Source organism: Onychomys torridus, chromosome 1, assembly GCF_903995425.1.
Source record: "Onychomys torridus chromosome 1, mOncTor1.1, whole genome shotgun sequence".
Lineage (NCBI taxonomy): Eukaryota > Metazoa > Chordata > Mammalia > Rodentia > Cricetidae > Onychomys > Onychomys torridus.
The window spans coordinates 150,751,699-150,778,115 of NC_050443.1; the positions used below are offsets into that span (position 1 = coordinate 150,751,699).

Genomic DNA, 26,417 nt, shown 5'->3' on the forward strand with positions numbered 1-26,417 from the left:
CTTAAGAGTTCCTGCTCTTACTCCCCTTAAGGTGGTAATACAAGATGAGAGAGCCCAGGCTTCCTTCACCTTGTATGAGCTGAACACACTGGTTCCTTCCCAGGGAAGGAGATGTGCCTGGGCAACCTTTCCTATTCTACCTATTTACCTTCTGTAAACTCATGGGACATTTCCTAGCAGTAGCTTCAGGTTTGTGTGAGGCAGGCAAGAACATGTTATCTTCAACTGAGCAAAGCTTCTATTGTCATGTCCTATGTAACACCTGTTCCATGGAAAGAACAGTAACAAGAAACCTACCCCTGGCTTAGTTATCTGGGAATAAAAACACCTGTAATTTCTAAATTTATTATTGATCTCTACTGTTTCCCTCAAAATGCGGCATCCCTAGTTTTAAAAATACATTCTAAAAGGCTTTCATTCAATAGTATTAATTTTTTTCCCCACAGAGGCACTTTAATTTACAAAACTTAGGCTTTATGAATTCTTATTTATGCCAAATTCAGCAAGACTGTCCTTGTGTTATTGGAACAGTTTTTCAGAACAACAACAAAAACTCACAAATCCCCATTCTTCCTCAATAAATTCAGAAGTTAAGTTCACTTTTTCACAGACAGGTGTAAGTGAAGGAAATCCATCACACAGAACTCTTGACTACACAGAAAACAACAAAGGATACACACAGCAGCACCCAGATGCTCGGGTTCTCCCACAGCCCTGGGGCAGGTGAGGAGCCTGGTGTTCTCAGGCACTGAGTTAGAACCCTTTTCTTAAGAGGTAAGGCTTGGGCCAGGCGGTGGTGGCGCACGCCTTTAATCCCAGCACTCAGCAGAGGCAGGCGGATCTTTGTGAGTTCGAGGCTAGCCTGGTCTACTGAGCGAGATCCAGGACAGGAAGAGAGAGAGAGAGAGAGAGAGAGAGACAGAGAGAGAGAGAGAGAGACAGAGAGAGAGAGATATGATCTAAGTAAGAGTCAGCCCCAAATATTGATGCGTGTTTTAGTTTTCTGCATACAGTATCATTAGCAAACACTTAATTTTCACACATTACAATGTGAGACTAGCTAGAGAGAATATTCAAAATCAATGGACATGGTTGTATTGCACGAAAATGATATTAGCAAGAACAGGTATTGGGCAGATTCCTTCTGCAGGCTGTGATTTGCTGACTCCCAGCCTCAAGAAGGAAACCTGCGGCTAACATACCATGAAAAGAGATGCTACAGGTTGTGTTATCCTGTCCTATCACATAGTTTACATGGACGGTTATGGGACAAAAACCATCCCAATACTTCATAAGGAAAGAAATTGTCATGAACAGAAACAAATGAAGGAGTTCTGATTTGTCTCTGATAGGTCCTCTGCCTTCAAGACTCTCCCTAGCTTTTCCTCTTCCATTTTCCCACCTAACTATTTAGGTGCCAATCTCCTTCTCCAAGGACTGTCTCTCAGACATCTCATGTAAACATGCTTAAGGTCATGGCACATGCTCCACGTCTCTGTGACGGGAACTTTGTTGCTGTTAGTTAGCATCCATGTCATTCTTTGTGCAATGAATGTCTGCTTCCCAGGAACCAGCACAGACTTCCAGAAAGGTACCTTGTTGAATGCCCAGATTGAAAAGAGGCAAGCAGACACGGATGAAATAGAAAGCTCTGATGCTTACACCAGTTCTGTTTAGTAAGGATGTGGGTAGTAAAGATCAGCAGTCAGATCTTGCACAGTGTTTTGAGGTTCTGCTGTCTATAGTGTGGGCAATGTGACACAGCCAGCTGAAGAAGGAAACTGACCCTAGAGTCAAACCATAAGAGCAGGAAGAGCAGGCCACACGTCCTCCAGTTGGTTCCAGTAGAAATTACATGACTGTTTCTCCCATGCTCTTGGGGGGGAAAAAAAAAAACTATGATTTTAGTTGATGATTAAACATATTTTTTAAGGGAAGAGACAGACAATATGGGAAAAAAACTATTTAAAAAAAAAAAAAACTGGCCAGAATTTTCAAAGTTTAGCTCAAACAGCAATACCCCACAGCAGGAAACTCAGTTAACCACAAGAAAGCTTCACCTAAAAATGAAGCCCAAAGTAGCAACAAAAATCTCAAAAGTAGTGTTAGAAAATGAAAGGTGGTGGGGGTCAGTCAGCTAGAATTACATCTGAAGCTAAAGGTACCTTTTGGAACTAAAGAAAAAATGAACTTTTAAATAAATAAAAACTGAGAACTTGTGGTCAGCAGATAAATTCTCCATGAAGTGCTAAGCAGAGGGCCTATAAAAAATGAGGAGTCTAGAAGGTGCACATGAAAAGAGAAGAGAAGAAGAATTTTCACTACTCTTGTTGGAAAGGAAATACCTGACCATTTTACAGTGTATCAAAAGCATGTCACAGTGCTGTTTAGTCTGTGACATACATGCATGAGCATACATGATGAATGAGAGCCAATGCATGTGAAGGAGAAAAAAAGATACTACAAGTTTTGTAAGTTCCCATGAAGCAGTACAACATTAATTCAAGGTAAGAGTTTTACTAAGATAAATTTTTAATCTACAAAAAAGCTACAAATATAATAACACAGAGAAGTACCTAAAAACCTGGAAAACATGTTTATAATGAGATGTATGGTATTCAGAGTAGTCCCAAACTGAAGCCTACCCTAATGTACATCAATAGCAAATAGATAAATTCATTAAATGCAATATTGTGTAGCTGAAGTTTTCCTGTGTCCTGGCTGGCCAGAGGTTGGAACAAATCTCTCCCACTCGCGTCCCCCAAGTAAGCACACAGAGGCTTATATTAATTATAATTGCTTGGCCATTAGCTCAGACTTATTACTGACTAGCTCTTACACTTAAATTAACCCATAATTCTTATTTGTGTTTAGCCACGTGGCTTGGCCCCTTTCCTCAGTTCTGCCTTCACAGTATTACTCAGCAGCAGAAAGGAACACACTCACACATGCAAACAACAAATACGAATCTCAGAAGCATCATTATGTACAGCAAAAGAAGACAAGGACACTCAGTACAACTGTATATCTAAGATTTGAGAAGAGCCAGTAACTGTCAACACAATCAAATTTGTGCCCACTCCCATTAGAATGGCCACTGATGGGAACAGGCACATAATGGGAATGGGTACAGAATGGAAATGGGTAGATAAAAACTTTTCCAGGGTGACAGGAATGTTCTTTTTTATTGGCTTGGTTTGTTTTATTGAGACAGTATCTCGCTATGTATCCCAGACTGGCCTCAGACTTACTGTGGTCCTACCTGAGCCTTCCCTGAGCTGGAATTTGAGGTATGAGCCACCATGACCATCAGAAACACCCTCTACCTCCAGAGAGATGACAGTTCACTAGCTCACTTCTTGAAGGAAAAACTGTGAGCTTCCTATCAAAAAAGTCTGTGAACATTTGCATTATAGTGTTCATAAAATTTGAATTAAAAACAATGTGTTTAGATCCCATTTAACTTTCTTTAACCTGTTAACAATTTTGTGTGTGTGTGTGTGTGTGTGTGTGTGTGTGTGTGTGTGTGTAGGTGTGTAGGTGTGTGTAGCTTGTAACTGACATGGAGATTCTTTGCTGAGCTTGCTTTGGGGAATCTTCTGTCCCAGCCTTCCAAGGCCTTGAATTACAGGCAGGCCTCCACGCTTACCCAGGGTCTATCATCCATGGAGCCATCATCTCCACAGGTCCACCACTAACAATTTAAAGGTCTACTTTTAACAATAGGAAAGCACATGAAAGGGAAGTATAACACAAACCCAGATGTTCTAGTACTTTCATATTCAATGGTATTTTTAAACTTCTACTGTATACCAGGTAAGATAATAGTCACTACAGCAATGACAAACGGTTGCACCCTGTGACTGAGAAACTCTCAGTTGGGTAAAAGACAAGAAACACACTAACTGAGGTATAAAAAAGCCTGGGGATAATAGCCCAGGGACAGAGTTTGCCTGGAGTGTTCCAGGCCCTGGGTTCAGTCCCCAGCACTGAAACAAACAGTGCAAATAAATTTAGACAAAAGGCATGATTATTTTTCCTTCCCCCCAAAAAATCACACATGCAGTATTAATAATAGAAAAGTGAAAAATCAGTTAAAACTTTTGAAGAATAGAATGCTTTTAAGAAAAGCTTATTTTTAGTAACTATCTCTACCCAGCCATGTTTCTTAGCTCTAGTCAGTTAACTCATATTTCCCTTTCTTCTTTGTTTTTTAACTGATATGTAGAAATTATATATAATTATCATGTGTAATGTGATGCTTTGATAAACCTGTACAACTGATGTGTAGAAATTGTATAATGACCACGTGCAATATGATACGTTGATAAACCAGTATGCACTCTGAACAACTGACAACATCAAGGTAATTAACATAAGCATTAACTTTCATACTTCTTTTGTTGTGGTGAGATTACTTCAAATCTACTCTCAGAAATTATCAGTAATATTTTGTCAACTACAGTCACTAAACTGTGGAATAGCTGACATTCTTGCTCAATTCCCTTTGAGTGATTACCATGCCCATAGCACAGAGAATTGGGCAACTGTGTATTGCATACTTTCCCAGACCTACCATACCCAGGACCACAGCCAGCTCCCATATCACCAGCGCCTGTCCACAGTGAACCTGACTGCAGCACATGCCTCAAAGGAAGACAAGATAGGTTGAATCTCATGCTTAGGAATTTCCTCATATTCTCCCAAGCTACTTCTGGTCCCACCCCTTTACTTACAGCCATTATTTCAAAATCCTCAATGATCTGCAGTATTGCTAAAGGGAACAGTTTGTTCTCAGTTAAGTGTGACTACCCAGCAGCATGTGACACAGACTTCCTGCAGCTTCCTGAATCATGATAATTTCATGCCCTCTAGAGCACAGACCATCCCTTCTTTCCAGGCCTTCCATTTCACTCTCTTGAGGGTCTTCATTTTTACACCTAAATGGCCTCAAACCCAGACCTATGATGTGTCACTGTATATCCAAAGAATGTACAGCCTGAGTGGTTCCTAACAGCAGTGATAGTCTAGGGTGATGAAGGTGCGTCCGTGTAGGCTTGTCAACTTGTAGCAAGCATGCCATCCCTGCAGGAGATGCTGATGATGGGGAAGGTTATGGATACCCAGGACAAGGGTGAATAAACCTCTAAACGGTGTCTCTAAGAACATAATCCATTAACAAAGTAGAGGCTATGAATACAAGACAAAAACTGGTATCAGGTAGAACCAGAAAACTAGTTGGTACATGCAGCACTCTGAAGCGGAGGCAGGAGAGTCACAAGTGTAAATCTAGCTTTGGCAACACAAGGGGGCAACTCTTGGGGGAGAGGAGGAGAAAGGTAACAAAACAATTTTTATTTATTTGAAATCTCAGTACTTAAAATTCACTACTTCCCATGGATGTCAATCCAGCAGGATCTTAGTCTCTCACATGCCCTTAACTGGAATCCTTCTTAAACAACAGGATGAAGAGTCCACACAGAGGGAAGGCTTTCTTCAGCCTGGATTTTCATTCTTCACACTGGGGCATCCTCACAAACTGGTTCTACAATGAAACACCACTAAAACATTAGTACTAAATGAGATGTTTACTGCCACTGAATTTAGTAAAATATGACTGGGAGTCCCTAAACAGCAAGGCTATTTGTCAAGAGTCTTAGGGCCACACTTAACAGTAGTTATCAAAATCACAACACCATAAACAGCATGTTCACTGGCAATCAGTTTATCCAAAAGCAAATTTTAAGCATCTTTTCTTCATCCTGGCCAAGAAAGCAAAGCAGAATCTATGAACTGAACCTGAGCTCCCTTGAGCCCTCCACCCACCAACCTCCCTGCCCCTCACACACCATCAGCCAGGAGGGGGGAACTCCTTCCCCCTGACAGTATCACCCATCCAGACCCCTGTCCCTCCCCAACATCAGGTGCAGGGGTGAAGCATCAACTAGTCACTGACTCCCCAGCCTGAGGACACGGAAAGAAGTAGGTATTGGTGCTTCTAGTAACCTCACCAAAGAAGTCATGGATCAGAAAGATCCCTATCAATTACCTTCTTGGAGGCTTTGCTCACAAAACCCCTGAGGATGGTCTCTGGGCCAAATGGAGGAAAATGTCTCATGTTTCCATTTGCTACACACCATCCTCCCAAGCCACAGTCTTTCTTAACTTCCATAAAACTAGAGTGTCAGGCTTTCCAATTTTCACATTTAAAACAAGAACATTAAAACTTTTAAAGGAAAACACATTTCATTTAAAAAGAAAAGGCAGAAAGAGTTCTGAGTTACCGTTAACCTCTTGACCCTAGAGAGGTGGTAGTTGTGATTTTAAGATTCTGTTATCTGAATACAACACTCATTCTAACTACCTGTCTGTTTTCTATTACTTTGGTCTGAGAGCCAACCAGCTAAGCTTTCATTGCTTATAATGTGTAAAACTCTTTTCAGGTGCTGGAAACTTTTCTAAGATGAAGAAAATGTCCTTTTTAGAGCAACCTTTAGAGAGTGCAGATTCTGACTCAGCTATGTGTGGGCCAGCTTGGCTTGTGTGCACCTTTGGGAAGTCTCAGGAGCTCTGTAAATCCGAAACCTCTTACCTGGGATGTCCTTGTCCCAGATATAAGCACGCTCACCCCTCACTTATGCCCATAGCTAGCTTGATGGTCCCTTCTCACTCAAGACTTCATGGCCTCCCTACTTCATATGAGAAGAGATATGTTGACACATACATGAACACAGACAGTACACACTACTCCCTCCTCCACCCTTATCAGATATGGTACACAGTAATTTTACTTATTTATAGAGTTTACTATCTTTCTCTCACTAAACACAACACGGGTTTCAGCTGTCTCCTTTTCTGTCTTCCTGTCAATTTTGATGGCTAACCTCTGTACCTAAGCCAAGGCCTACAATAGGAATGCTCACAAAGTCTGAGGCTTCCTTGGCCCAGTGGGGCCTACTGAACTAACCAGGGTTAGCCTGTGGGAAATATTTAAGCAACAAAAGAGGATGTGAAGAGTTTTAATTAACTAGCACAGTGAATGAGAGGGCTAAACTACTTGAATATAAGATATGAGAGGTTTCAGGTGCTTGTCATAGATAGGCTGCTCACCTCAAAGAGGGAAACAGAGGTTCCAAAACACCCTAGTTTAAAAAAGACTGTTCTGAGCCTGGCAGTGGTGGCACATGCCTTTAATCCCAGCACTTGTGAGGCTGAGGCAGGTTGATCTCTGTGAGTTAAAGGCCAGCCTGGTCTATAGATCGAGTTCCAGGACAGCCAGGGTTATACAAACCCTGTCTCAAAACAAACAAACGTGTTCTGTTCTTACATGGTGTTTATACAGGGTGTTTCCGGGGAGCCTACAATACTGGGAAACAGAAAATGAGACTGAATGTCTTGACCATCAGTAATAACCACTGATAGCTACTTTAAAGATACACGAAAATTAGTGGCAATTATGCAGCCCTCACTAGACACTTCTCTTACCAGCATGGCCTCAAGTGAATAAGGAGTATGTCTACCTAACACCAGGGCTGATTCATTTATGCTTTATCCACATGGGAACTTCATGCCACTAAGAGCCTATTATGAAAGGATATTTAAGCATGTAGCAGAAATGCATGTATTGTACCACATAAAATAAATAGGAAAGATTTAAGATTTTAATTTTGCGTCTTATTTTTAAAAGCATACATATTGACAGGGATAAGAACGGAAGCCTCTACACTAAAATATTACCAGTGACAACTTTTATGTAGTAGTTTTTAATTTTCTTTTTATTGTGTTCCGTTTGTTTGTTTGAGAAAAGGTCTCTTTATGTAGCCCTGGCTGTCTTAGAACTCACAATAATAGATCACACCAGCCTCAAAATCAGAGACCTGCCTGCCTCTGCCTCCTGAGCACTGAGATTAAAAGTGTACGCCACCAGTTTTCAATTTTCTTTAAAATCTGCACAGCAAACTTTCTATGCAGAACTGTATTAAAAGCAAAAGGCTGAGCTTGGTGGTACCCACCTCTAATCCCAGCACTGTGGGAGTATATCCTGTCTCAAAAAAAAAAAATCTGTATTAGTAACATGGAGCAGGGAGTGGGGAGGAGGAGGGGCAAGGGTAGTAAGGGGAAGGGGTATTTTACTTTTGGCAATGACAGGTATGCAAGGTAAAATTCTGAAATTTGTACACAGATGCCAGAACTGTCCTTCACTGATCAGGTTCTAGTCCCACCCTGCAGTTTAATGCAGCCACTAAAGCAAGCTGACCTGATTTTAATTTTCTTTCTATTTTGTTCTGTTTGTTTGTTTGAGTAAAGGCCTCTTTATGAAGCCCTGGCTGTCCCAGAACTCACATTATAGACCAGGGCTGGCCTCCAAAATCAGATCCATCTGCCTCTGCCTCCGGAGCACGAGTGCTGGGAATAAAGGTGTGAGCCATCCTGAGAAGCCTGAACCAGAATGATACACCTCACAAGCAGGCACACCTTCCACCTAAACTGGAAATGTCCCTGCCCTAAGGAAGCACCAGGTCCAGAACAAAGCCGCCACTTCTCCAAGGATGCTGTCACCATAGCTTCAGAATGCCTTTGTGTGGATGTGAAGTGTAAGAAATTTCTCAGTGTGGCTGCCTCCTACATGTCACTGCAGAGTGTAGTCAGTGAGGCAGAGCTAACCTGTCTGGAAATCAGACGAGTCTATGATCAAGCTTGGGCTCCTTCAACTTCTGACCGCATGATCTCAGGCAAGGTTCTTTTCATCGCCTCACAAGCCTCAGGTTGGTCTCCTTCAATGAGCAGCCACATCTATTTCCAGGATTTTAGTGAAGAATTAAATACTCATCATGAGGCTGGGGGTATGGCTTGGTGGTAGGGTACTTGCCTGGCATGAAAGAGGCACCTGGGTTCAATTCCCATACCAAGACTATGAAGGAAAAAATAATGCGTAAAACATTTATCAGGATGGATAGCTACTGCTAACTCATTAACATTCCCAAAGCCTAAATAAATGGGCTTTTAAAATCACGTATCCCCTAATTTTAAAACAAACACAACAAACAATGGATGTCATGTCCCTAAGTTCTAAGTCTGAGTCCTCCAGGACAACCACTTGAGATCCACTGAGCCGATGCCGCACGGTATCTGGGTAGATATCTTGTTTGTTTTCGCTTGGCTATATCTACATTGCTGGGGTTCGACCCCCAGGCCTGGATAAACCTCAGTTCCAGGGGCCCTCTACTAAAAAGGATTCAATCACTGAAATAAGTCTCTGAACTACATAAGATTTCTAGAAAACATTCATCATTTCTTCTCCATAGCAGCCTCACTAGGTCACACTGAAAGGAACAGGCTGATGGTAAATTGACTCCAGAGACCACAGCAGAGCCTGAATCACAAACAGAACATATTTCTCAATAAGGCCTCATAACAATCATCTCAGCAAAATGATGAAAATAGGAGATGTTGAAAATCCCTCAAGAATTAAACATATATTCTTAAATTCAGCCTCAAAAGGAGGAGGCAGCACTTGGTGCCATTTCCAGACGATGGAGAACATCCACATCACAGATCCTAAGCCCAGACAGCCTCAGTGACGACCAGGGTAAGTTCAAAAGCCAATAAAAGCTTATTTGGGCCGGCCGGTAGTGGCGCATGCCTTTAATCCCAGCACTCGCGAGGCAGAGCCAGGCGGATCTCTGTGAGTTTGAGGCCAGCCTGGTCTCCAAAGCAAGTTCCAAGAAAGGCGCAAAGCTACACAGAGAAACCCTGTCTCGAAAAAAAAAAAAAAAAAAAAAAAAAAGCTTATTTGAAAACACATACTTGCTGAGGTTCAACACAAACAGCTCTGTTCCCAGAAAAGACACCAATGTGGCGTCCAGCCAGAAATTCCCTTAGATACACCTGGCCAGAGTCAAGCTCACTGTTGCTTTGTTATCCCACAGGCAACAGGAAGGGCTATAAAGGGGCTGAGTCAGAGCTAACAGGGACATTCAGTTTAGAGAACAGACTGGCATGTTCCAGGCCTAAGCACTGGCCCTATTCCCACAAAACACAGTGCCTGACTCTACATCCAGGTAGGCATGCCAGATTCAGGCCACACTCTGACAGCTACTGTTTTGCATCTAGCAACTGGTTGTTTTACAATGATTCTCCTGCTTTCTGAGGCAGGGTCTTGTTAGGTATTAAGTTTTCCAACCAGACACTATGGTATATTCCTATAACCTTAAAGGTGATCTTAGACCATGGGAACAGTTTAAGATTAACTTTGAAATAGCACTGTAAAATTCCGAAGTTAAAATATCTTTACAAATGAAGGAGGATGGCGTAACAGAAATAGTAGCATTACGGTGGTAAATAACTTGAAAAGGAAAAAATTCCAGTAATTCCCACTCCACATCCTTTGCTTCAGCTTTTCTATTTTGTGCTACTTTCATTTTTATTATCACAAAACAGATACTAACTCATTTTTCCTTAACTAATAACTAAGTCCTTAACATGTGTTGGTGGTTTGAATAGGAATGGCTCTGACAGTTGGTAGAACTGTTTAGGAAAGATTAGGAGGTGTGGCCTTTGTAGGAGAAGGTGTGTGTCACTGGGGGTGGACTTGGAGGTTCCAGAAGCCCACACCTCGCCCAATCTCTCTATCTCTGCCTCTAACTTGAAAATAAGATGAGAACTCTCAGCTCCTGTTCCAGCAGCCTTGCTTCCTGCCTGCACATGTTCCCAGCCAGGAAGGTCATGAACTCACCCTCTGAAACTGTAAGCAAATGCTTTCTTTTCTAAGTTGCCTTGGTCACGGTGTCACTACACAGCTACAGAACACTGACTGAGACACTCACCTCCCTTCTTCCCTTTTAGAATCTATAAGCCTCTGTCTAAATCTTTTTGAGGTTCACAAAAAGCCCATGATGAATCCATGGCCTTTCTAAGCCTCTATCTCAAATTTTCAAGAAGCCACTCTTGAACCCTGACCTGAGTGAGGCAGTACACTGGGCGCACTAGCATGCTGAGCTCCAGGCTCCCCTTGGTGGTGCTGGAGAGTGAGTAGAGCCTCCCAGAGGCTAGGCATGAGCTCTACTGCTGAGTCACATCCCCAGCCTACTGTGAACAAACAACACAAAGGGCAAAGGTAACTAACTACACTCTTGAGTGTTCTTTAGAACCTAGCTCTGTCATCTTTTAAGACATAAAGTTCAGTCCAACATGGTGGCGCACACCTTTAATCCTAACACTTGGGAGGAATTGGCCGGCAGGTTTCTCTAAGTTTGAGGTCAGCCTGGTCTACAGAGCGAGTTCCAGGGCAGCAAAGGCAACATAGGGAGAGTCTCTCTCAATCTCTGTGTGTGTGTGTGTGTGTGTGTCTGTCTGTCTGTCTGTCTCTCTCTCTCTCTCTCTCTCACACACACACACACACACACACACACACACACACACACACACGGAAAGGGAGGGAGATAGGGAGGGAGGAGGAAGGGAGGAAGATCATGTTCCACCTGCAATAACCAAACACAGTCACAGGAAAAGCAGCTGCCTCAACTCACAGCATGAGACAATGATTTGAAACCCTAGTGCCCTCTTACCACTGTAAAGTATCCACTAAAGCTTCATGGTAATATAGAGATAAACATTTATTCATTATATAAATTCAAAAAGGAAATAATAAATTCATACTGCTTTTTCATATGGCAAAAGTCTCAGTTTACCTTGATAATAAAATAATACTTGGAAAGTAAATTTGCCAGTGTTGGCTCTGGGTCCTGGCACATCACAGGTCAAATGATTCCCAAAAAGGAACCAAAGAAGTTGGGAATGAAGCTGAGGGGCAGAACAATTGCTTGGCATGCCCAAGATCCTGGCTCAGTTCCAGCACCACAAGACAAATGAAAAAATAAGTAAATAAAATAAAAAGAAAAAAAAAATGGATTTGTGAATCATTTCTGGAGTACAACTTTTTCAAGTCTTGTAACTTTTGTTTTTTTGTTTTGTTTTGTTTTGTTTTGTTTTGTTTTGTTTTGTTTTTCCAGAGCTGAGGACCGAACCTAGGGCCTTGCACTTGCTAGGCAAGTGCTCTACCAACCCCTAAGTCTTGTAACTTTTAAAAGTACAACTTGGGGACTGTGGATGGCTGTTACAACTGACCTGTTCCCTCTGCTTTCCTTCAAGTCTTCATTAAAATGATAGTATGGCAAGATAAGGATAAATCCCTAAAGACAAAAGATACGGAAGCCACACCACAAAAGATAAGGGACACCAAGAGCATTGTGTATGCTGGAAAGCAGAGCAACTTTGGAGGCTGAGGAGCCAAAGCACAGGCTCTGAGGTTCCCTCAGGGCTGAGAACAGAGGGACCAAAATAACCCTGGAAAAGCAGCCTGCCTAAAAGTCTACCAAAAAAAAAAAATGTCTAGACTCTTACCTTATACCATTTACAAAAATTAAGTCAAAATGGATTTGAACTGTAACAAGTAAGCTCAGAAACTAAAATTCCTAGAAGAAAATGCAAGAACCAAGGTTCAGGGCATGTAATTTGTCAATGGATTTCTTAGATGTGACACTAAATGCCCAGGCAACAAAAGCAAAATGTACAAGGATTAAACAAAATTAAAACGCTTCTGCACAGCAAAGAGAGATATCAACAGAACGGAAGGCAAGCTACAGAGCAGGAGACTGTATCTGCAAACCATGTATCTAAAAGGGATGAACAGCCCAATGTAAAGATCTCTCTTAGCACTCAACAACAAAAAACCCAAATAACCCCAAATTTTCAATGCACAAACATTTCCCTGGGTGATAAACAAGTGGTCAACTGTACATGAATGGATGCTCAACATCACTAATCGGGGTAAGCAAGTCAAAAGCACAAACAGATGTGGCCTCCCACACATTAGAATGGCTACTAACAAAAACAGACAATGACAAGTGTTGACAAGATAGTGGAGGACCTGGAACCCTTGTACACTCCTAAAAAATATAAAATGTTACAACTGGTAGGGAAAACACACAGACAATTCCTCAAAAAAAATTAAACAGAGAACTACCACATGATCTAGTAATTCCATTTATAGAATATATCTGAAATAACTGAAAATGAAATTTTAAAGAGATTTGCATACCTATATTGACTGTGGCAGTTTTAGCAATAGCCAAGAATAGATGACACCATACTATATGTATATCGACAAATAAATGGATAAGGAAAATGTGGTTGCATTGTCAGTGGAATAGTATTCAATCCTTGAAAAAAAGATTCTATCATGTGCTGCTCAGCTGCTCATGTATGACTGGTCAGGTCATTAGGAAGCAAGTAGCCTTAAAGAGATGCTGCAACAGATTCCAATGACAGAAAAGAGAAAGAATGATGACTTCCAGGGGTTGGGGAGAGAGAGAAAGACCTGTTACTCCATCAGTAAGTTATAATTTTCCAAGATGAAAAAAGTCTCAAATCTTTTTGTTTGTTTTTTTCTAGACAGGCGTTCTCTGTGCAGTTTTGATGCCTTTCCTGGAACTAAGTCTGTAGCCCAGGCTGGCCTCAAACTCACATAGATCCGCCTGCCTCTGCATCCTGAGTGCTGGGATTAAAGGCGTGAGACTGCCTGGCAAGTCTCAAATCTTTTATAAAACAAGATGCATATTAACACTACCTACCTCATACTAACATGATCAAGAGAGTAAATGATGTGATGTATTTTTTTAGTCACAATAAAAGAGGAATGGGGAGATTATCTAGACTTTCTAAATGGGTCCAATGTAATCACAGAGTTCTGAGAAATAAGAAAGGGTAGACAGAGAAGCAGGTCAGAATCACACAGTGTAAGAAATGGTTGATCCATCATTTCTGACTTTGATGACAGAAGAGGGCAAGAAAAGGAGAGTAGGGTTGTGGAAGGGAGTCCCCAGCATGGAATTCTGAATTTTGGGGATGAAGAAAAGTGTTAACCATTTCCTAAAGGCACAAAACACCCCCTATGCAGTCAACTAGGAAGCAGAATGGCTAGTACATGCCAACATACATCACAACACTCAGCCAAGACCAAGTAATTATCATAACTTAGCAAATATTAATATGCAAATGCAGTCTAGAACATGGCTGCACTAAGATAAATGGAGATCTGGACATAGTGGTGCACATCTAATCGTCCCAGAGGCTGAGACAGGAAGACTCTTAAGTCTGAGGCCAGTGTGAGCCCACACTCTTTTCCCACCCCTGATTAAAGGAGAGAAGGAGAAGGTATCAGAAGAAGAGAAGTAAAAAAGAAATGTGGGGGGCAGGGGCAGGAATGCTAAGTGCATCTTAACAGTCAAGGGTCATCTTTACATCTTCAACGAGAAATAGAACAGCTATATAACATTTCTGAAGAAACCAATAAACTAAAAGCATCTTCTATGTTTTGAAAGGATAGATACATGAATACCACAGAATATAACCAAAAGAGCTGAAAGGTCTATCTTTAGTCAGTGGGGAGATGGGAAACTATTAACCAATTGTACTGGATAGTTTCATGTCAACTTGACACAAGCTAAAGTCATCTGAGAGGAGGGGACCTCCATAAGATCAGGCTGTCACCAAGCATGTAAGGAATTTTCTTAATTAGTGATTGATGGGGGAGGGCCCCGCCCATTGTTAGTGTTGCCATCCCTGGGCTAGTGGCCTAGGGTGCTATAAGAAAGCAAGCTGAATAATCCATGGAGAGTAATCCAGAAAGCTGCACCCTCCATGGCCTCTGCATCAGCTCCTGCCTTTAGGTTCCTATCCTGTTTGAGTTCCTGTCCTGACTTCCCTTAGTGATGAACAGAGATATGGAAGTATAAGCTGAAATAAACCCTTTCCTCCACAGGTTGCTTTTGTCATGGCATTTCATCACAGCAATAGCAATCCTAACTAAGACACCAATGCATATGCAACAACTTCAAAAGTAAATAAAATGAACAAGAAGAACAAAGAACAAGAAAACAGGGAGAAAAAAAAATATTGAGCTCATAAAAGCAGTTATATAAACTGTTCCAAATGGAAGTCCTGGCTGTTTACCAGTCTGAGGAAGGAAGCCAGAAACTGTACTCCATTATACAAATGGATATTTGCAGTTGGGACTCGAGATTCAGGGGCCAGCATCATACAAAGGGTCTGAAAAGTCTGGATAGCAAACAGCTAACATGCTACAACACGCTGTGGGAAGTGCAATCAACGTTCTGAAACACAATTCTTACAATGAAAAGGCTCATGCAATTTATGTGATTACATATTTGGAAAGAAAGTATAAACACATGCTTGTTCAGTATACATCTATAACTAGATTAATTAAGTGGAATGGTGTTTGACTGCTTCATTTGAAGTCCTCAGTAATCTTCATATATTCAAGTAGGCCATGATCAGTTCTTTAGATTGTCTCAGAGGACAGGGAATAGACACTAGAACATGAAAGAATTAAATGTCCATTTACCTCAGTCATGCTGTTACTTTTCCTCATCAGTCTTCCATCCAGTCTAGGAGAAAATAAGTAAATTAAAGTACATTCTTCATACACTGAGCTGCTTATAAGGAAAAAACAAGGTAATTACCACCCCTCCTTATCTGTCCACTGAGAAATAAATGTTCTTCCCTGCTTGCCAACTTTACCCCAGTTATCCTGGTAGAGAGAACAAGCTGTGATTAGGCGAACAAGCAGAGCAAGCCTATGCCTAGTGTCAGGACAACATTGCACACCAAATCCATCTAAGGCATCTCATCAGATTTCCAGTCACGTATCTTATGAACTATCCCCTCTCCATCCAGATTAACTGCTAACTTACTATAGAGACTGATGCCGGGCGGTGATGGCACACGCCTTTAATCCCAGCACTTGGGAGGCACAGTCAGGCGGATCTCTTTGAGTTCGAGGCCAGCCTGGTCTCCAAAGCGAGTTCCAGGAAAGGCGCAAAGCTATACAGAGAAACCCTGTCTTGAAAAATCAAAAAGAAAGAAAGAGAGAGAAGGAAGGGAAAGAGAGAGAGAGAGAGAAAGAGAAAGAGAAAGAGAGAAAGAAAGAAAGAAAGAAAGAAAGAAAGAAAGAAAGAAGGAAATTGATACAATGGGCAAGCACATTTTTTTCAAACCATAAAGATTTGAACTGTGGTATAAAAAAGGTAGTGAGATGTTTATATTCTCCTTTTCATCATAATACAATCAACAGCAGCTAAGGGGGATAAGTGTGGGACACACAGACGTGTGCATGATCAAAGAATCTGCACACAGATGTCAACCCACTGGACAAAAGGCTTAGGCATGTTTCTTCATCCTGTTCCATCAGATTTTTACAACTAAATCAAACATGACCCTTTCAACATGTATGTATGATTAATGAAATACAAGAAACATGTATGTCAGTCAACAAACTACAGAAAAAGAGAAAATGTACCTTTAAGAAAAATGTCAGCTAGGCACAGTGGCACACGTTTATTTTTAATTCAATACTCAAGAAACTAAGTAGGAGAACTATTAAAGTCTGAGGCCAGTCTGGGCAACAGAGTGAATTTAAGATTAACCAACTGACAAATTGAGACCCTGTCTCAAAAGAAATACATTAAATAAACCACATTTAAAAATTAATAAACATTTGTATTACTGTCATACATACAAACAGAAAAACCAAAATAAAGCTGACTTTGAACACACTGGTCCTGCCTGGAGGTAGTTACTTGGGATCCTTATTACTCAGGAAAGTGTCTGAGTTTGAGAATCCGTGTAACTGGACCAAAATTAAACATGTTAAGGACAAGAAGGGGGGGTGGATAGCTGGCTGATAGCTAATACCATTCAGGAATTCACTGCCATGCTGAGGACAAAAGTGCTTCGGCGGAGGGGGTGTCAAGGACAAGGTCTCCAGAAAGTATATGACAAGGGAGTTGTTCCAGATAGACTTGCAGGAAAAAGGACCTCCCATTATGAAGCAATCTTCAACAACTCTATTGTTGAAGAGAACATGGGGCAAAGAGGAAGAGGAAAGAAAGGAGAACGCCAAAGACCGTCTGCTTTCCTTTCTACAGGTAAATAAAAACTCTTTGGTAAAGATAACATATCTTACTTGTGGTGGAAGCTAGACCAAGTTACTAGTGCACCCCTCCACTAGGCCTTCCAATTCCCAGAGCAAAGGCCTAACTAAGTTTGGTTCCCTCCACAGAAACCAAGACCCTCCAAACAGTGTGACTGAGTTAGGAGAGGCAAGCTGTATCCAAGGCTGACGCTATAAACAAGTGTTCACAAGAATAAACTCATGTGGTTGGATATAGGATCTGTTTGTGTAGTCCCTGCCCTAAAGTCACTCAAATCAGAAGACTCACGTCACTTAGAATCCACTGTTAAAAATTACCAAAACTCCCAATGGCCGTCTCTGTAAAGTGAGCAGACTTACCGCTCTGTACTCAGGAGAAGAGTGTCAAAAGAAACCTTTCTCCATCCCAGTAACTGCTTGTTCTGAAACCTGTGAAGAGTAGCTCTATTGTTCTCCTGCAGCCTCGCTGTAACAAGAGACACCAAAAGAACACTGTGGCCCTCACAGGAAGCTGCGCATGAACACAACTTACTGAGGAACCCCGAGAATACCACCTTCCAACAACATGCCAAGCCTCTGTGAATATTTCCTTCTTATAATAATTTCAAAAAGCCGGGTCAAAACAGGAACATAGTTCAGAATGGGAAGTTTCTGTTATGCCACTTGAGAAAAAAAAGTAACTACATTTCAAAAAGACAGTGTGTGTGGTAGCCAACATACATGTTTTAAAAGGCCTTCCTGCATCCTCAATGATAAATATAAAATTGTACCTCAACTACAATCACAGGCTGTCATGAGCGACATGCTCTTGCAGTCAATCCCTGAAAGAATGGTGTGGAGGTGCTGAAGGGAGCCTCGAAACCACAACCTAATCAGATGAAGACAACTCAAAGGCTACATAACATCTCTGGGGTTATACCAGGAGAGAGGGGAAAGGGTCCCAACTCAAGTTTACTCAACTACCTGGGTTATTGTGCCCACCATGATAGCTCTAGCTTCATGATGAAAAGCCCCGAGTCTGTCTCAAACTGTTCAGTGACACTTTCATCTTCTAGGTTCAAGCCATTTGGACTCTCATCTCGAGAAAGGTATTGAGGAGCTTGAGGACAGGAAGGAGGCTTGGATGCACTCATTCCAAAAAAGCAGAACCCTGAGGGCAGCAGCTGAACCCTGAGGGCAGTGAGAGCACCCTGGGGAGCTTCCCGTGTCAGACACCGCATGGGGAAAGCCTGGTCTAAGAAACAGGCTTGCTTTCCCAATGGAGGTGTTTTGTGAAGACAAATTATTTCTGGGACTAAACAAGCAGGTGACTACATAGACCAGACATACATCAATGAATGTCTACAGAGTGGAAGTCCTCAATTATCCTTGCAGCTATGACTTTAAACATTCATTTAGGATCCAGTTAAGAATAGGAAACTAAACAAGCCCTGAACAACAATGACACCAGCAGACAGACTAACAGGGAAGGGAGAAGATCCAGGAGGCCCAACTCAACAAAAAGAATTAGACAGTTCAATTAGGGACTGCTGAGAGCAGGAGAACTGGTCTTCCCCAGGGAACAATCCCCCTAACTGTTTATGTAACACAAAATGGTCAACCCTGAGATCACATACACACAAGTAACATTACACAGAATAAACAGGTGTCTTTTGGGGGCAGGGTGTGTCAGTGTGTGTGAACAATTAAAGAAAAAGAGACCATGAATTTGAGAGTGTGGTTGGGAAGAATGAATGGGAGGGACTGGAAAGAAGAAAGGAAAGGAAGAAAATGTAACTCTCTCTCTCTCTCTCTCTCTCTCTCTCTCTCTCTATCTATCTATCTATCTATATTGGTGGAGGAGGTGGAGACAAGATTTCTCTGTGTGGCTTTGGAGCCTGTCCTAGGATTCGCTCTGTAGACCAGGCTAGCCTAGAACTCACAGAGATCCGCCTGCCTCTGCCTCCCCAGTGCTGGGATTAAAGGCTTGTGCCACCACCACCCGGTGGAGAAAAAATAATTTTTTTTAAGGTAAGGCAGAAACTATTTTAGACATGGATCCAGTGACATGCAGAAGATTACACGTGGGGGTTCTCCCACTCTTTCCAATCCTGGTGTGGCAATATTTAAATGCCTCTGTGCTTACTACTGGTGGTTTGCTCCCAAGAAAAACACACTGGAGAAGGAAAAGATCCCAGAGCAGAAAGGAGGGGACATAAAGAGCCACAGCTGAGGAAGGAAAAAACCAAAAACTCCCAGAATTTCGTCAGACACTGGCAAGCTCCCCTTCACAACTGTAGAAACAGCCCTTTGCAGTCCTCTTTCATCGGGAAGCGCCAAGGTTTCTTTGCAGGAGGGTCATCTGATTGGCTGGCTGGTTGGTCAGTTAGTTGGCTAACAGGCAGTGGCTTCTCCAAAGCAACACTGAGAGGCAATGCCACCATGTCACCATTATGTGCCACGCACAGAGGATGTGGACATGCAGCAAGCGTGCTTTGGTTCCGAAGCCTGATACAAGCCAAGTTCAGTTACTGTTCTTGGAGGGAAACAATGTGAATAATAATAGACACCAGTGATACCACAAGAGCAATTTAAACACATTTTCCTACTAAGACTGCACTTGATTAGAACAATTTTTAAAAGCTGAACAAGCTTTCTTATAAATAATACATTGTGCAAATTAAAAGTCTGGCTTAAAAGAACATAAAATAAAAACATGAAGAACATAAAAGACAAAATATGAAGTTATTGCTTTCTTCCTTTAACACCTAGCACCCCAGGATACACAGTTTAACCAGGCAATGAGCACCCCAGTGTACACAGCTTAACCTGGCCACTAGCACCCCAGTGTGGACATCTTAACCAGGCCACTAGCATCCCAGTGTGGACAGCTTAACCTGGCACTAGCACCCCAGTACAGACAGCTTAACGAGGCCAATGCACTCCAATGTGGACAGCTTAACCTGGCACTAGCACCCCAGTGTAGACAGCTTAACAAGGCCACTAGCACCCCAATGTGGACAACTTAACCTGGCCACTAGCACCCCAGTGTAGACAGCTTAACCAAGCCATCACTTCCTTCTCTGTAACAGGTAAAAAACAGCCTTAACAACCTCTGCCATCTCTCCTAAGATGTCGAAACATGCCAGGCATAGTCTGGCTCTCATGGCCAAAAGGTCCAGTCTCCCTGGAGAACAGTGTTCTCAACCTTCCTACACTGTGCCCTTTAACACAGCTCCTCATGTTGTGGTAAACCCCAACCATGTAACTATTTTTGTAGCTAGTTCATAACTACAACTTTGCTACTCTTGTGAATTGTAATGTAGATATCTCATATACAGGGTATCTGATATGAGGCCCCAAAGAGATGGCAGCCCACAGGTTGAGAGCTGCTACTCTAGAGTACCTAAGGCTTCCTGCTGCCAGCTTCTACAACTAGTCCCAGCCCTCTTCACATGGAAAACATCCCAGTGTCCTCGAGGAGTGCCTCCCCTCCCCTTCAGTATATGGTCTTAGCTGTTCGAGATTAACCAAGGGAACATGCAAAGGGTGAATTGGGTATCTTCTCCCAAGCTTTCCTGAGACTACCAGAACTCCCAAAATGCTAGGCTTCTCCTGGGGAATAGAAAGCACTCTCTTCTCTGAGGAGCTGGGCTGGGTTGTAAAAGAAAATACACAACTTTATCAAGTACTCCACAGTTCAGCCCTTCTCAGCTTGCCTCTGAAACTGGCTTTCCTTCCTTTTTACCTCAGGAAAGAACGGCTGACTTTGTGAGCAGAGGTACCCTGAGAGGAAGACAGAGTTAGCAACTGTAACCTGCTAAAATGTGGGAGCTGGAGGAAAAGATTTGGGGCAGAGGGATTCCAGAGAGATAGGATGCACACTTAAGGAAAGAGTAAAAACAACTGTGCTCTGGGAAATGGTGAAATAAATGTTCCTGAATAACACAAAACTGACACACCTGGGAACAATACATTTGGAGTGTGACCTGGGAACACTCCTTCTCATCAAAAGTGACCAAGTTCCAGGAAGGAAAAGGCACTTCATCATTTCCCTGGGCAAATGGCAGAGTCACACACAGGTGATAAACTGACAACACCAAGTTTATAAACATCAACAAACAACATATAAACAACATCAACAAACACAACCACTCCATTAGGGACCTTCTCTGAACCCGTGAGCCAAGCCTAAGAGGCCAAGAAACCCTCCTCTGTGGTTCACTGATGGGAACTACTATATACGGGACGAAGAACGGGATGAAGAAGACACAGTTCTCGTGTTCTAGCATGAACCAAATATGAATGGCTATGGCTTGGGAAAACGAAATAGGCAGCCCCAAACACCATGTTCTAAAGTAGTGACAGTGTGGTAGAGCAAAAGGAGGTCACAAATGAAGCTAGTGATCTGTTAGGATATCCCAAATGTTTCCTAAATGATGTATGTCAAACATGTAAGTGGGCAATGACTAGCCAGCTCTTAAGGGGTCTACCAAGAGCCCAAGAGGATTTGGCTCCAGAACAGCAAGATTCTAATCAGTCCATTGACCTCACAGAATCTGTAACATGTATTTGGCTTTTTCCTTAGAACTGCTGTCCATAATCTCAAAGGTTTTTCTGTCCATAATCTCAAAGGTTTTTTCGTTTTGTTTTGTTTTGTTTTGTTTTTTATCAACAATGGCCTTTCTGATATTATTTGGTCTTAATTATTTTTAATCAAACTATTATATGTAAATATATATATTTCACAAGTAAGTTTTAGATTTAGGTAGTTAATTACCTCCATATTACATCTGAATATTAATGTATTCTATCTTACAGTTCCCTTTAACAAAAAAGTAGGATGAAAATTTGATCTTTTTAATTCTCCACCAGCTCTTGTCTATTACACTCCAAGCAGCTTCCATGTGAAATTACTGACACCACCTCCATCACCAGAAAGTCCCAAGAACACAAGTTATATCACACCCCATAGCCCATAGCCCGTATACAGTCCAAAGACTTAATAACTGTCTTAGAAACAAATCTAAGAACCTTTCCTTTTGAAGCCAACTTCTTTCAAGACATGGAGAAGAATAAGTGTTTACCAGAAATTGAAAGAACAATGAGAACCTGGTCACTCAAAGCACTTTTGAAACACTTTGAAGTAACATCTTCAAAAGAAAATTCCACATGAATTAGCAAACCAAGCTACAGTAACAAACTGTGCCAATGACCCCCACACAAATGTTTATGTTCCTCAAAGAGGCAAAGATAGCAAACACATAAGGCTGTCAGATGAAATAACAAGGCCAGTTTGCCCAGGACAAGACAAAAATCAATGACTGAGATTATCTCAGAGTCAGAGCATATGTTTATAGGTTCTGTCCTGGGCACTAACCTCTCCCCAAACCCCACCCCATGAAAGTGTGTGTGCATATGTAAAATTCATTCCCAGGGCAGATTAAGGAAAATGTTTTAAACCAAAAATCAACAAATTTTCTCATTCAGCATGTACGGTATCACTCATCTACTCTTCCTGGGGAATTCTGCTATACACTCAGATCCAGATGTCTCTCAACGGCCATTTCTGCACCACCTGATACAACAGCATGCACAGACATAGCTGACTGAACTTGAAAAAATTCTTGACTCAAAAAGAGTCATTTATGAAATGGCCAAGAGCCATGGTTTCCTGTTACCACCTAAAATGATGGGCTCCACCAATAAGGTTCTCTGCCTCAAGAACCAAATACGTGTAAGTCTCCAAGAACTAGATGCACGGTAAAAGGTCAAAGGGACACTTGATGTCACAGGCCAAGTGTGCACAGAAATCAACCAGCCCTCAGTCTGTTCTTGGGATCCTCAGATTCACATTCTTACATCCTAATCTTTTCTTGAGGTAAATACAACATGACTCTTGCAAACAAGAAAATACCCAAAATACACAGCTAATGATAAAATTTCTGTGTTTGTTAAGCTGTTATGTTTTAGACTAATTGGAAAAAACACCGTACATTGCTTAGGTCAAGTTTTTCAAGTCATGCAGCTTTAATACTTTGAAGCCTCCCCTTTGGGCTTCAGGTTACTCACTTATAAAATGAAGTCAATGTCTGTGAAGGATTCAAAATTCTGCTGATGGCCAGGCTCTGATATATCCATCTTCTTTCCAAACAAAGGAACGCAAACAGCGTTTATACAAGTGGAAAGTACTCTCTACTCTGTGGCTGCCACATAGTAAGATTCTCATCCTACTGACTTCATAATTACAACGGAAAAATTTGCCTATACAAATTCGTAAAATGACTCAGTTCAGAGACCATGTCATTTTCATTATTTGTAGATAAATTAAAAGTTTTCACAGTATTTAATTTTTTCCACTAAAAATACAATTATACGTAGTGCCCTGTCTCTCTCTCTTAAAGAAACTAGTAAGTTCAGAGACTCTTTCTTGATTATCACCAGAAATACCTATGTCAGAATGGTGCTACAGTTTTGGTTATAGTAGTTTCAACACTCTGCTTTGCAATACATGACAATGGAATTCTACATCTCCATCCTGGACACTCTTCTTGTTCAGTCTTCAGTTCAAAAGAATTGGCCTGTGCTAATTGGAAGCTGGATCCATTCAGATGGCATGAGGTGGTAACAAACAAATGGCATTGGCATAAACAGCTAAGCAAGTTGCAGTCTTAATCTCCCACAGACATCCATGGACAACACTGAGGTCCAGCCCAGAGTGCCAACTGCAGAGGTATGTTTGAGCACATGTGCTGCTGATGCAGATTTTGAAAATAAACAACTAACAACCATTATCTTAGTTTCTAGAGATAAGGATGTGTGTGTGTATGTGTGTGTGTGTGTGTGTGTGTGTGTGCACATTCATACATGCACATGTGGAAGCCAGAGGTTTATTTATGTCATGCACCTTCCTCTACTACACTCTACCTTCCTTTCAGAGACAGGGTCTCTCACTGAACCTGGAGCTGAAAAATTCAGCGAGATGCTCCAGGGATCTGCCTATCCATCCAGCCCCTAGCACTAAAGTTCCTGATGTGGGCATGACCAGCAGGCACTTCGCTGACCAGGCCTGATCTCCAGCCCCTAAATATGCTTCTTAGTGGATACAATATAAACAAAATCCTATGAAATACACAGAGAAGATGGTGTGTAAATAAAACCCTGTTGTGTACATGTAGAAGGTGGGTGGGGTGCAAACAAATGGATAAATGTATTAAACCACACGTAAAATACAGTCAGGTCTATGTAATAAAGTTGGCTAGAACAATAACTAAGAAAGTGGGGCATAAATCCTATCTTATAAACTAAATAACTACATATCCAAAGTAGCAAGGCAGAGACTTGTAGGCAAATATCAGCACAGTCCCTCCTTCCCTTTGAGAACCTCACAGCTGGCAGGGAGACATCCACAGGAGGTGAAGAATGGAGCTTGAGTCAGTATCATTTTTGCAGACACTGAGTCAAGATCTGTTCCAGAGTCTGACCTTGTGCTTTATTCTTCTTACACACTTAAGCATAGTAAAAGTTGTTTCCACATGGCCATCATCACGGCAGAGCTACATAGAAACCCCCCAGCAAAAGTAGCAAAGCACCTGTGACCTCTGCAATAAGAATGAGTTCTATTGGCTGATAAACTGAGCTCAGGGCTAGGACCTAGAGGAAGGAGCTGTGATAAGCATAGGATAAATTTTAGTGGTAGATGGTGCAAAGAACATGGGGCATCTTTCACAGGGATGAGTTCTATTCACTGAGAGACAAAGCCGAGGATTAGGGCCTAAACAGTTCTCAGGATATTGGAGGGGCCTCGGGGAGCTTGGCCCCTTAATAGACTAGCAAAGGATCACCAGGTTGTCAGACAGTTCTTCAAGCCTCCCAGGTGAAAAGGCTTCATTGATTTCCTTCCCTTGAAGAAACAGGCCCATGTGATGACAATCCTGGCTCCTCCAACGCTTATTATTCTAAGCTGAACTTCGACTGGCAAACACTTTCAAATTCTGCAGACTTTAATCTTGTCAAAATATGGGTTTGTGACTCTCTGCCTATACCTTGGTAAACCTTGTAAAGGAACTATTACAGGCATGGGAAGGGAAATAGGGCTAAATAGTTATTCTTTACACAAACGGGGAGGAGGAGGAGGAAGCAGTATTCATTTTCTTAGTCAGAAAATGCATCAACTGAAATACCCCTTCCAGGCTGATGTAAGTCAATGATGATCCATAAAAATATATTTACGTATAGGATTTACACAGTAAAAATCAATGATTTCTGCAAGTAGTGAGTATCCTACTGAGATTTAAAAATCAGGATTGGTGTAATTTATAAGAGAATTTCATTTAAATGTAGCTTTTCAAGGAACAACCTATTCAAACAGTTTCAAGCTTCATGCAGAGGTAAACTGTCTGTGTTGGTCACTCTTAGGTTTAGGGAACTAAGGGTTTCATGCTCTTCCTACCGTCACTGAGATTCCCTCCTCTTCCGGATCTCTAGTCTCTAGAAGTCAATCATGTGCCACTGAAACCCATTCCTCAGCTGTAGTCACCTCCGTTTCCTTACTTCAAAGTGTCTCAGAGCCGTGGCTAATGGACAATGAATTTCCATTGGTCAGAACTGCCGTGAAATTAATGTCCTAGAGAAAATGACGCTCTTAGCTAGGCTCCCAAGCTCTTTTCACTGAATGCACCATCCAGTAGGTCAGAGAGTCAGCAGAGTCAGTCAGAACCTGAGGAAACTACCTCAGAGGGACTAAGGACTGAACCAAAGGCCTGGTGCATGCTGGGAAAGTGTTCTGTGACTGAGCCCCAAAAATACTTCATTCACTCACTCACTGCCTCAAGGTCAGAAATTTGCATGACTAAAGCAGTAATAACCTTGGTCCCTTAGGAGACTCAAGTTTAAGCAAAACTCCAAACAGGCTTGTTTCTATAACAATATAGACATAACTGTCCAGATAACAAAATTATCTGAGCTGGATTTTTTCTTTCAGTAAATGCAAGTTCTTCAGAAATGTATTATACTTGCTGACACTGTTAGGCAGAGAGAGGGGACGTTTATCAGAAACAACTTCTAACCTTGTTCCTACAGAGTCTTCAGGACAGTCGTCCATTATCTTAGCTATGGTTTTATCGCTGTGAAGAGACACCATGACCATGCCAACTCTTATAAGTGAAGCATTTAATTAGGGCTGGCTTACAGGTTCAGGGTTTAGCCCGTTATCATCATGGTAGGAGCATGGCAGTGTGCAGGCAGACATAGTGCTGGAGAGGTAGCTGAGAGTTGTACATCCGACTGGCGGGCAGCAGGAAGAGAGAGTGACACCAGGCTTGGCTTGAGCACTGGAAACCTCAAAGCCACCTGTGACACACTTCCTCCAACAAGGCCACACCTCCTAATTGTGCTACTTCCTACGAGCCAATGGGGGCACTTTCTT

General features: G+C 41.9%; 1 protein-coding gene across 1 annotated transcript in view; it reads right to left on the reverse strand.

Moving 5' to 3' along the window:
• The window catches only part of Sgms1 (sphingomyelin synthase 1), a 264,683-nt gene that overhangs the window by 105,324 nt on the left and 132,942 nt on the right, over positions 1-26,417 (reverse strand). Inside the window, 1 exon segment of the mRNA XM_036166358.1 lies at positions 15,425-15,467. The gene's annotated coding sequence lies outside the window, so the exon portion shown is untranslated.